The sequence below is a fragment of the Cupressus sempervirens genome, chromosome 3 (assembly GCF_028749045.1).
Source record: "Cupressus sempervirens isolate cs-2001-9-10 chromosome 3, ASM2874904v1, whole genome shotgun sequence".
NCBI lineage: Eukaryota > Viridiplantae > Streptophyta > Pinopsida > Cupressales > Cupressaceae > Cupressus > Cupressus sempervirens.
Genome location: NC_143120.1, coordinates 830,522,871 through 830,534,903, shown reverse-complemented (window position 1 = coordinate 830,534,903; position 12,033 = coordinate 830,522,871). Strand labels below are relative to the sequence as shown.

The 12,033-nt window shown below is 33.9% G+C and overlaps 1 pseudogene; it reads right to left on the bottom strand.

The window, feature by feature from the left end:
* Positions 1 to 12,033, bottom strand: part of LOC149569356 (uncharacterized) — a 108,672-nt pseudogene that overhangs the window by 94,150 nt on the left and 2,489 nt on the right.

The following is a 12,033-nucleotide window of genomic DNA, read 5'->3' as shown; positions in this document are numbered from 1 at the left end:
AAAGGTAGTTCTATCATTTAACTCAGGATGATTGGAAGAACTTATTATATTTTGTATCTCACAATGATCACTCTGTAAGAGAGCATATTGCCTTTGGCACCCATTCAGTGTAGGCATATAAAGTCTACCATCAAAAATGACATAATCTTTGAGTATATTTATATTGTCATATCAGACAACTTATCACAATATTTAGAGCATAAATATAAAGTTATATCAGAGATGGCCTGCATATTTGCAAATTCTTACTTGTATATCAGACACAACGAACAGTACAAGGTATTGAGAATTTCCTCAGTCATTGCATGTAATTTCTTGTATATCAGAAATAGCAAATATATATCATCTTGATTTTTATGCAATCATAATTATTTTGATCTGAACCATACTATATATGCATTTGGAATTAAGAATCATTCAAATATTACTTTAATACAAGAAATTGTTTCTATATTCATTGAATTGTGAAGAATTCAAGTAGTATCTCGTAATAAAAAACATAAGGAAATTACAACCACCAAATTATGTGACTGAGAAGTGAGTCTACAGAGTCTGTAGTTGCTCATTTTACTATAGACAACATTTTCCTAAGAAGCTTTACCCCAGTCAGGAATTGATACTCCAATGACACATACTCACAACCACTAGTTTTCTGTCCACTAGGGTCCCTGCCAATATTCGAAGGTTGCATATGATGCATGACTACTACTAGGATTTTCTCCACAAAAAGAAATTCATGTTGTCATAAAAGCTATTGTCTAGTAACATCCTGGCAAATCTCATGCCTCTAAATTTCTAATGATGTCTGTATATGTCGGATCCCAATTGTGACAGTCGAAAATAACACATTACATATCTTCCTAGAATGTTCTTGACAGGAAGAGATCCCCTATTTTAAAATAAGAAAAATCAGAGTCAATCCATTTAAAAGTCAGATATACAAATATAGGTGGCACACAGTCTATTAGAAACTTAAGCTTCCACTCTACTTACCAAACATGAGAGTCACAGTTTTTGTTCCAGTTATCACCCATCACAAAAACATAGCCATGAGGCACATGCTGCAAATGGATATAACATGAAATGTAGAGATTTTAGTTAACTTGTTTATTGATTGTGTAATCAATGAATAACAAAAGGATATGTGATGTGTGAAACCTCTATCTTTATGGAACACATTCACACAATCAGCAAGGTTGGATTTTTAATCAGTTCAATGTTTGGTTTGATATGAAATTTCAAAGTCTGGAAGGAATTACTCTGGTAAGAAGCAGAATTCTAATTTGCTTGAGAACATCCACAATTAGAATCAGAACTACAAGGTTCTAGTGATGAATCTTTTGGTCCATCCAAGTTATATGGTGAAAAACTTGTATAGATGTCATAGATAAGCAACAAAATCCACTGTAATGTCATAGATGTTTGAGTAAACAATAGTTGATCCTGGCAGTGAGCTCTCCAAGTTGGAGAGAGCAAGTGCCCAGTTTCTGTTGAAGTAGGGTGATGCATCATTTATTCTTACATTGCATGGCCTCCCTACCATAGCAAGAAATGTTCTATTTTAACGTGAACATCCCAAGGTCGAAAACCCTGCTACTATGAACTTTCTAGCTCCAACATTGTACAAATCCTAGCACAGTTACTATTAACATTTCTTATATTGAAGAAATAACTAACACCCCAATCAGCAGTCCCTGCAGCCAAGTAGTAAAGTGCATTGCTAATAATAATCAAAGCATGCTTTGCCCCAACAACGGTTGTTATTCGAGATGTATATTCCCTAAAATACTATACTTGGTTCCACAATGCTCATTTAACAATACCTACACCAATCAGCAGACACCGAAGAACCAACAAATTCAGAGCCAAATGTTACAAACACATTGCAAAGCTAAGTCTTATATGACAAATCATTATCTACAAAATTTGTGTTGGGTTCATTTAACAGAATTTGGAAAGACTTTAGCAAGAATATGATAAGGACCAGACTTTTGCAAGAATGGGAACATACTTTGGGCTTGCCAATGAAGAATTTGATAACATAGTACTCAACGAAAAATTCCTGCAAAATATATTCTTTCAAAAGAAATTTTGACCAGAAAGGCACCTAATAAGTTGAAGGTTCAAGAAAAAATTTTGTAGGAAGATCAGAGCGGAAGACAACACTTTCAAGACATTCAACATGACCTCCAATATATGTTTCACTCTCAAGTAGATGCCCATTGTAAAACTTTTTTGGTTCAGATTGATGCTTGTTGGAACAAATGATGTTTGCCTTGAATGCCTGCAAAGGTTCATACATTAATAAAAATCCAACAATAATATCATCAAAACCCTATATTATAATCACCAATGCACTAATAATCATGTTTAAGCCTCAAAGCACCTTTCAAAAAACCTGTGAACAAAAAGGATGAAATCGCTAAAGAAAATAAACATATTTTTCTAGAATGAAAATTCAGGACTTGAAGAAAGCATTTAAGCATTATAACACTTAATGAGATCTAGCTTGGATTTAACCAATGTTGTACCAAAATAGTAGGGAACAACCAGGAATGTAATTATTTCAATAGCCATTTCATTTACAAAAAATCTTTAAAAGTATACATTATTGAATTTTAGTTTTCTAAATGTGTGAATATTCCAAAACCTTGATAGATTTAAGTCACCCTAAATTAGGTTGGAACAATTTATAAAAGATTTCAAGCCATTGAAAGATTAGTCACCTGAACTATAAGCAACATTTCACAAAGAGTTCCACTGCCTTTGCGTAAAACTTCATCAGGAGGCATAGGGAATATTGTTGCTAAAGAAAAGATAAAAGGGTGTACATATGTCATGTAAAGGTAATATGTTGCAACTGCATCAAATATTGAATAGGAAGCCATTGTCTGCACAAAATAAGTATCAAAAGAACATATCATGACACTCAGAAATGAAGAACAATGAAACCAGTACACTGAAAAATAATTTAAACAAGCAATGCAAATAGCAATGCAATATTATCTTTTACTCCTACTAGTGAAATACAAAATGAGCGAATCAAGAAATCGGCATCAATATTCAAGTGTATCATTATGACTGACCTGTGGCTCTTCCATTGCAAAGCAAACCATATCCTCAGGATTTACTTCCAATGGATCATAACCATGAATGACCAAGAATAAGTCAACAAGCTAGAACGTACATAAGATATAATACAAGTGAACTAGGAAAACTTGTCCTAGGACAATTAACTGAATTGTTAAGCACTGACATAATACTTGCATATTTATGATTTGTTGTCTACATCTTAAAACAAGAATACATCTACTAAACAAAATACAAATTACTCAACAAATTTGAATGTGGTAGAAGAGTGATCAACAACACAGTGAATCGAGTCTATAGGTTTGTGGCATTGACAACACTTGCTGGTTTGAGAAGAGATTCAAAAGGAGGCTTGGTTGAGGATGCATTTCAATAGCAAGCAAGAGCAAAGACATGATGCATGCATCACTCTGATGAAAAGACTGGCAATGAATAACATGCAAACATATGCTTATTTTATAAACTTCAATGAAATCTATTTTCTCCTGATCAGATCAAAAGACTGTAAGACATCACTCAAGGCATTTGCATCATGATCTTAGCCAAATTATAGGAAGTCATTGTAATCAAATTACACTCTTTCAATATAATGGGAGGAATCTCCTTTCACAACAATTCACCAAAAACAAAAAACTCAAAACATGTAGAAAATAAAAAGTAGAGAATGCCATTTAAAGAACTTTTTTAGTGTTCTGAAGAAAGCTGGTAGGCAATACGGTACAGAACTAGATTAAACATATACCCACCATTTTAATCTTAAACAAGACATCCACTGAATTGTTATCCTATCTTAAAACAAAATCAAGATTCATGAAACTACCAATTTAAAAGGTTCATAGTGCATTCTATCCATTAAGCAAAGTGCAACTTGAGATAAAATTGTTTGAAAAGTAACCTTCCAGAACACGTGTAAAATGAAACGTACACTTTCTGCCAAGTTTGGATAAGGGATGTTCTACTTCTAGATGAAGAGGTTCTACAAGTCTAAAATAAAACTACAACTCCAAAATCAATGACAATTTTTCTGTTTATAGTGTTATTGTTGCCACAAACATAGGAAAGATACATAAGAATATGCTGACTATTCAAAAACATCAAGACAGTAAGACACGAGATCTTGAAGGGAAAAGAAGAGGAGGTTCATAGAATTAAAATTACAATTAACGAAAAAAATCATTTTGGCATATATGTGAAAAAGGAAAACTGCACAGTCTAAGCCAAGGATAAATTCCATTTTAATTTTAGGCTAGGCATAAAATGCATTCACCAAGCACAAATGATTAAATAATATCTGGAGCAAGTCTTGATCTATTTCTCTAAATTTAAGCTCCTTCTAAACATAATATAGAAACTCTAACAAAAATCTATTTAACTATTAGAAGTTACAGTGTTTTGATAGACAAAACTAGCACCTTCATGCCTTGGCTACCTTGTGGTAGATAACTGTCATGCTTGACCCAAGCAAAACAATCTAGGTGGCATGCAAATTTAGCATGACATTCACCTTGAATTTTATCACAATGGAAGCCAAGTTCTTGCAGTCAACCAATAGTAATATCAGAATGATACAGTATCTTCACATAATGCAAACAACTTTAGGATAACGATTTACTGGAGATGAAAACTTATAAGCAACCAAACACAAATTAACAAATCACTTTGATAGGGTCCAGGTGAGAAATTGCAAAACCTTCTCCTATTTGAAAACATAAATTAAACTTGAATTTTAAACTATATTAGTTTTCATGAATAAGGGGACTAGGTAAATAGCATTAGAGTGCCAGTCTCAAATAAAAATCAACTAGAAATGATACAGGAAGAGTTGTTCCTAGAGAAAGAGAATAAAATAAATCAAAAGAGAGAAATATACATACAACATTTTAAGTTTTAATTTTAATTTTAATTCTATCCAAACATAGGAAAAGTTAATTCTAAAGCTCACACAAGTCCCAGCTAAAAATATTTTTTGTAAAATAGACTTAATTAATGGGGTCATGAGACTGAAGCCTAAGAAGCATCAATGCATTCAGACCTGGAAAAATGAGGTAAAAAAAGAGTAAAACATTCTAACCATAATTGCAAAACTTGTTTAGTACTCACAAGCTAGATTGCTACGCGAGTTGTTATTAAATTCATGGTGATTCTTCCCTATAAAACTGATTTGGTAGTAGGGAAAAACACAATTTTTGTGCTAATACTTGTCCAAATCCACATTAAAACCTTTTTCTACCTACAGTTTTTAAGAAAAACACTATTTTTCACTTCATTTCCAAACAAAATTGGCAACTTAGTGTAATTAATCTTTCATATTTTACTTCATTTATTAATTTAAGTTATCTTGGCCATGCATTTCATATTTTATATTTCAGTATGTCAGCAACAAAGGGTTTTTTATCAACAAAAGTATGAATAATATTTTGTCACATGCTTGTCCTAAGGTCAAATGGGATAAGTAAGAGTCGTAAATGATCTCAGACACATGACAGAGCCATCAATTCAAATCACCAAGAGACATGTTAAAGTGCTAAAATCATAAACATATTGCAACCAACTTTGGTCCCTGGTGCAGCATATCCAATTGGGCACACCCATGTACAAATCCCAGGTGACTTTAATGTAAAATATCCATCACCATCCAATCTAAATTAAACATAACCTAGCAAGGGCTTTCATCAATAAAATGACAAAACTAATATATAAAGTGAGAGTGCAAAACACTTTAAATTCAAAACATCACGAATGAAACATTCTAGTCATATACTTTCTATCTGTGAAATACACACTTATGTCAAGGTAAAAATCAGTCTTCCATGCTAGATATAATGCCCAAAGAACACAATCAAAATGTATTACTTATTAGAAAAGACAAAATAAAATAATGGTTTGATTCAATATAACTAAGACAAGATCAGAATAAATTACTTAGGCATCTGGAACAAGTACTCTGCACATTATCTAGAACAAGTACTCTGCACATTAAGACTTTAAATGGAAATGTAGATTCATTGAACCATCATGAATTGTGAACTTTCTCCTTGAATAGAAAGTAATTCAAAATCCCCAATAGTTTGCTAATTTAAACAATTTTCATACTTGATACGAAAAATCACTTACATCGCTCATTCTCATTCCATAATGATTAGCCCGTTGCTCCAGGAAAGGCCAATAAAAAAAGTCACCATTGTATGTCACATAAATCCCAAGTTTGACTTCATGCATATGATCAAACCACTGCTTAATAAGCTCTCTCTGCATATATATCATATTTCAAAGGAATCAGAATAAGTTTCAGAGGCACAGAGTTTATGATAGAAAAGGAAATAGCCTAAACTACCTCATTTGGTACTTTGGTCACTTTGAAAATCCCTTCGAATTCTGGCTTTGGAGTGTATTCCAAGTCTTCAATGTCCTCCCCAACACACTACAAAAGAAGTGGCAAGATTTTAAAAAGCAAAAGAGGGACTATATTCAATAAATGTACCATGATTGACGTAGAGACAACTAGATTCTTAACACGACAAAAGGGAGATATTTAAATACAACACAATTAAAGTCACTACTCTATTTTTTATATATTTATAAATGCTCCATGGTCAAATATTTGTCATGAAAACAAGAATAAGAGAAGCACTCGTTTTACCCAAAATTTAAACTGTGTCATGCTCATATCAGTGTGATACTAAGGAAAGTCATTCCAGAAGTCATTCTTGGAATTCTGAGAGGATATAAGCACGAAGAGCTTTTTTGGTGGACAGAAAAAACTTGAAGTCAAAATTCCAACTTGAATGTAAAAAGCAAGCGTATGCTAAAAAAAACTCATTCTTATTAATATACCTTTCAGTTACAATTAACACTATATTATTTGGTAAGACTTTAATTTTTCCCACACAATAATAAACCAAGAGATGATTATATTCTTTACATGAAAAAATGGTGTGATTCTGGTAGGACATGAGTGTATTTGCATAAATGAACTATTCGTTAGTTCAGTTGCTTGTAAAAAGGTCAATTAGTTGACAAGATTCACAGCCACATCACATCAATTTGGCATGAAATTCCATAGGAACGAATTGGTGACATTATCTTCATTTTGATTAAAGGCTGACACTTTTAAAAAATATTTTTCTGTCTTTTCCTAAATTTTAGATACCTATTATTGAACATTTTTCCTCAAAGTTTAAGCTACGAACAAAAAGTCTCATACAAAAAGATGCACTTAAATCAACAAATATGATATCTTGAAGAGACTTTGCAACAGCTTGCAAAACTTCCTTAGGCCATAATTGAAAGCAGATAGAGCACATACCCTAGGAAGGAATTGTACTAAACAAGCCTCTAAATGGGTAAAGTCAGAAAGCATCTACTAAAATAGTAATTGTAAAATACCCTTTTTGAAATTTCCCTAAAATCACAAATTTAATTGAAATGAGGAATGTAATATATTTATAAAGATAAATCCTGGTTTAGGTCTAGCAATGATGTTAGATTATATTTGAAGTATATTTCATAAGACAAATTATTTCTATTTAGGGTTAGGATCTAATCAACAAATATAGATATGTATACATATATGTCCATAATTATCTTAACCTATACATACCTAACAATAATCATCTTATTCTAGATAAATTATGCAATAACCAATCATTTCAATTCCCACAATTAATCATATTTTGGATTTGTAGAGGAAATCCACAAAGTGTGCTCAGTTATTATTCACCCTAATTAAGCTGAAAAGCATGCAGTGCCTAACCAAGATAACTTGTCCCTTGGCCCACAAGCACTAGGAACATTCCATGATGATTCCATCCCTTAGGGTGGTCTACTTAATTCAAGGAAACCCAAGTCATACATAAAGAATATTCAGCCCGCACTTGACCAAGACAACTCACCTCTTAGCCCACAAGTGACAAGAACATCCACCATGATGATCTCATCCCTTGGGATAGCCTAAATAATTCCAAGGAACTTATGTCTACCACCTCTCACTAATAGATTTCTTTCCATTCCTTTGATTGTTTATTAACTTCCCAAAACCAACCATCATGGAGATTGGAGAGGATAACACAGGGGTGCCAAAGACTGTACACCACTAAGCCAAAGGATGCAAAACATCCAACAAAGACAACTTGAACCCTTGGGCCACAAGTGGTAGGAACATCCAGCCAAGACAATTCCATCCAACTCGGAAGTGTGCTTAGAGGAGAGACCTATATTGGTTCTCCCAAATGCATCTCTATTTTGTTAGAATTCTTTAGAATAACTTTGGGGGGGGGGGGGGGGGGGTGAATCAGTTATTCAAGGTCCAAATGCCCTATTAATACCTTTTTCTTCTGTTCAAACTTAAAAGAGTCATATAAACAGATTACTATAAATCAACATGCAAAGATAAAACATTCAAGATCAACACATGACACAATGATTTACGTGGAAACCCAATTTGGGAAAAACCACCAGTAACATGCTACTTGATTCTCACTCTTCTGAAGTGATGCCCTGTTAAAGGCTTACAACACACTGTTAAGTGTGACCTTGTTAGAGGATTTCACCAAACTATTAGGAATGGGCCTGGTTAAAGGTCTTTAGAACATTCACTTGGAATGTCACCCTGTTAAAGGATTTATCTAATGGCTGTTAAACCAACCTAAGTCCATAGGATTTATCTTGCTGTTACAATTGCTAGAAAGTAATGATAATGGTCCTTTGATCTGATATAACTTACAACATACTTTGCAGATTTCAGATCACTCTTTTCAGTTCAATCCTTATGCTTGGCTTCAATCACTTCAGCTCTGACTGCTTGTATCCCTCTCAAGCTTCGTCTCCTTGATTCTTCTTACTCATTCTTCCAATGCAATCATCCTTGTGGTCGTCAATCCAAATAGAGTTCCTGTATTCTTCAGCATTTCATGCTTTTATGCTTGACCACGGATTTCTCTCTTACTAACCCCTCTATTTCGCTCTATTTTTTCATCAACTTATGTCTTCTTATATAGAAATCTGATTTGCCTTTGCCGCTCAATTCTCCCTCTCCAATTTTAGGGTTTCAATATGGATTAGGTAGGATATAATGTATCTACCCCATATCTTGTTCTCTTCTTGAAACTTCGCCAGTTGTATCTTAAAAATGTTCTACATGGTGTTTTGTGCCACCAACTCATCATTCTTATCTTCCTTTTAATTCACAGATTTCTAGATAACAACTTTGTCGGCTTAGATCTGGAAAATCTTTGATTTCCTAAATAATGCAGCAACTTAGCATTATTGAGTTACTAGTGCTCGACACCTCTGTGTTACTTGGCACCTATACCAGCTCGGCACTTGGTTCTACTCGGTACTTGAACTTGCTCGACACTTGAACTTACTTGGCACTTGAACTTACTCGGCACTTGAACTTACTCAGCACTTGAACTTACTCAGCACTTGAACTTACTCGGCACTTGAACTTACTCGACACTTGAACTTACTCGGCACTTGAACTTAGTTTGAGCTTTGCAAAAGGACTTAGCTAAAACCTTAGATCTTTTGATATGTTTCAGTGTGCTTATTCTTTGTATCTTTTAGTATGTCATCCAATACACTGTTTCATCAATGGCTTAACTGATCCTTGTACTTTATTACTACATCATAACTTCAACCTTTCTCTAGGTGTTCTAGTTACATCTTATTGATTGCCTCCACCTTGACAATCAACTAATTGATAGTATTTGGATCACTAAAGCAATTGTCATCCCTGCAAGTAGCAAGTTTGACATCAATGACAAAACAATGATTGAGGACATTCTTTACCAGTTCCATAAATTATTCCAACAATTGTTCTTATGATCATTTCAATTATTTCCAACACATTCTCATCCACATATGATTGTTGAGATATTGAAAAAAAAATTACTTGCTGAGAATGGTTGGAATTTGCTTCTAGATCTTGAGGATTAAGGGCATTGCCACTACTAGATTTGCTCCACACCAAAGCTCCTTATTAACCCACCTCAATTTGGATTTCCAAATGATTGTCACCATTTGTTTACTATCCTTGTTTCTTTGACAGGATTTTTTCAAGATCTTCTTCACCACACATTTTTCTTTTGCTTGGATTTTCTCTTTCTTTTCTTTTTCTTCATCTCTAGCTTGTGTACTTGTCTTCTTTTTTCTCATATATGTTCCAACTTCAATTTGTGTTTTTCCTTGAAGCAAAAGCATTTCTTTTTAGGTTCTTCTCACTTGAAAGCATATCCATTCTCCCAATTTTCCTTGCACTTGTAACATAAATTTTCTGTCCAAAAACTTTCATGGTTGTCTTTAGGTGCTTGTCTTCCTTATAGAAGGGTTTATCTCTTGATGATGTATTTTTAGAGTAACCTTTAGCCCTTGTTTTAGTAGTATCAAGTCGTAGGGCTCTTAGGATTGCACCTTGGAGAGTGGTAAGATCAAAGGCAAATACAAGGCCCTTGATCAATTCCAATAGTCCCTCCACAGTAGGTATGTGAGTCTCTTTTTCACTTATTCTGGTAACCAAGACAAAAAGCCTTTGTGATTCTATCACACAGTCCTCCGTGGTCCGTTCTTGCCTTAATTAGGTTAATTTTTGGAATGACTGTCCAAATGCTTTTGATCAAATATGTCAATGATTTTGTAGGTAAAGTCATCAGATGATGCTATGTTTTAATGCCCTTGCATAAGCAAACCATGGTGCCACCAGTTGCGAGTAACCCCCTCCAAATGTATGCATCTTCTTCCATTGTGGGGTAGTATCCAATTTTTGCACCCATGAATGAGTAGTGACATTCCCTAGCCCATCAAAATAAAGAAGATTTATTTTTCTTACTTTATGATCTAGGATTTTATTAAGTTGACCTATTCTCTAGGATTTTATTAAGTTGATCTGTTCCCTTCAATGGTTAATTCTTGATTCGGCCTAACAAAACTCTCTAAATGGAATGTTTCTCATCATTTCAAGGTCAAATCTTGAATATGATTCAAAGAGTTCTTCTAATTAATGATTTCATTCATTATTTTCGTCTTCTTCTCTATCTAGCCCATTTAATGTTATAAAGGAGGGTCTACACATCCTTGAGTTGACCTTAGTGGTGAACTATTGTTTTCAAAATGATTAGAGCTGGAAACCCTCCCATTGGTTTGGTTGCATCTAGGATTATTGTTGTTCATATTTTGGATGGCTTGGAGAAGTAGTTGTCATTCTTTTATTTTGATTCATGAGAGCTTGAGGTTTTTTCCATGGCACTCCACGAGAACCCTCAATCTGTTTGTCATTTGTCTACCCATTGTATTGTTTTAAATGGTGTTATGGACAAATACAATTTTCTTCTTTTCTCTTTCCAAGGCATGTATTGTTTTGAATGGTGTTATGAATGGATACAAGTTTCTTCTTTTCTCTCCCAAGGCCCTTTGAACTCTTTGGCTAGGTTGCATCCACAATCATTCATCCCTCAAGTTAACAAGAACAATGTTCTCCTACCAACTGCAATGTCCCCTTTTTAATTGACTTTTAACCAAAAATATGATTGAAATAAGGAATGTAACATAGTTATCAACATAAATCTTGATTTAAGTTTTGCAACTATGTTGACCAACATGCATTGCTAGGGAGTGTCAATCCAGCCTGAAATCCAAGATTCAAGATGGATGAGGGTTCCCTGATCCTCCCTCCTAAAGCCTTCCCCTTGGTTGATTCCCCAATGAGATGACTGTTCCCCCTCCTCTTGGTGTGGCTGTGTGTTCTTGGTGATTTTGATTGATGTGTTTATCATTTCTAGTTTCTCACTTGGATATATGGGTTGTGAATGCCAAACAGTCACTTTTTATTCTATGACTTGTTTTGTGTACATTTTTTTATATAATGCTTCAAATATAAAGATCATTTAAGTGTTTCCAATAGAAATCTTCTTCTCTAGCATAAATGTCAAAAAGAGAATTTGATCATCA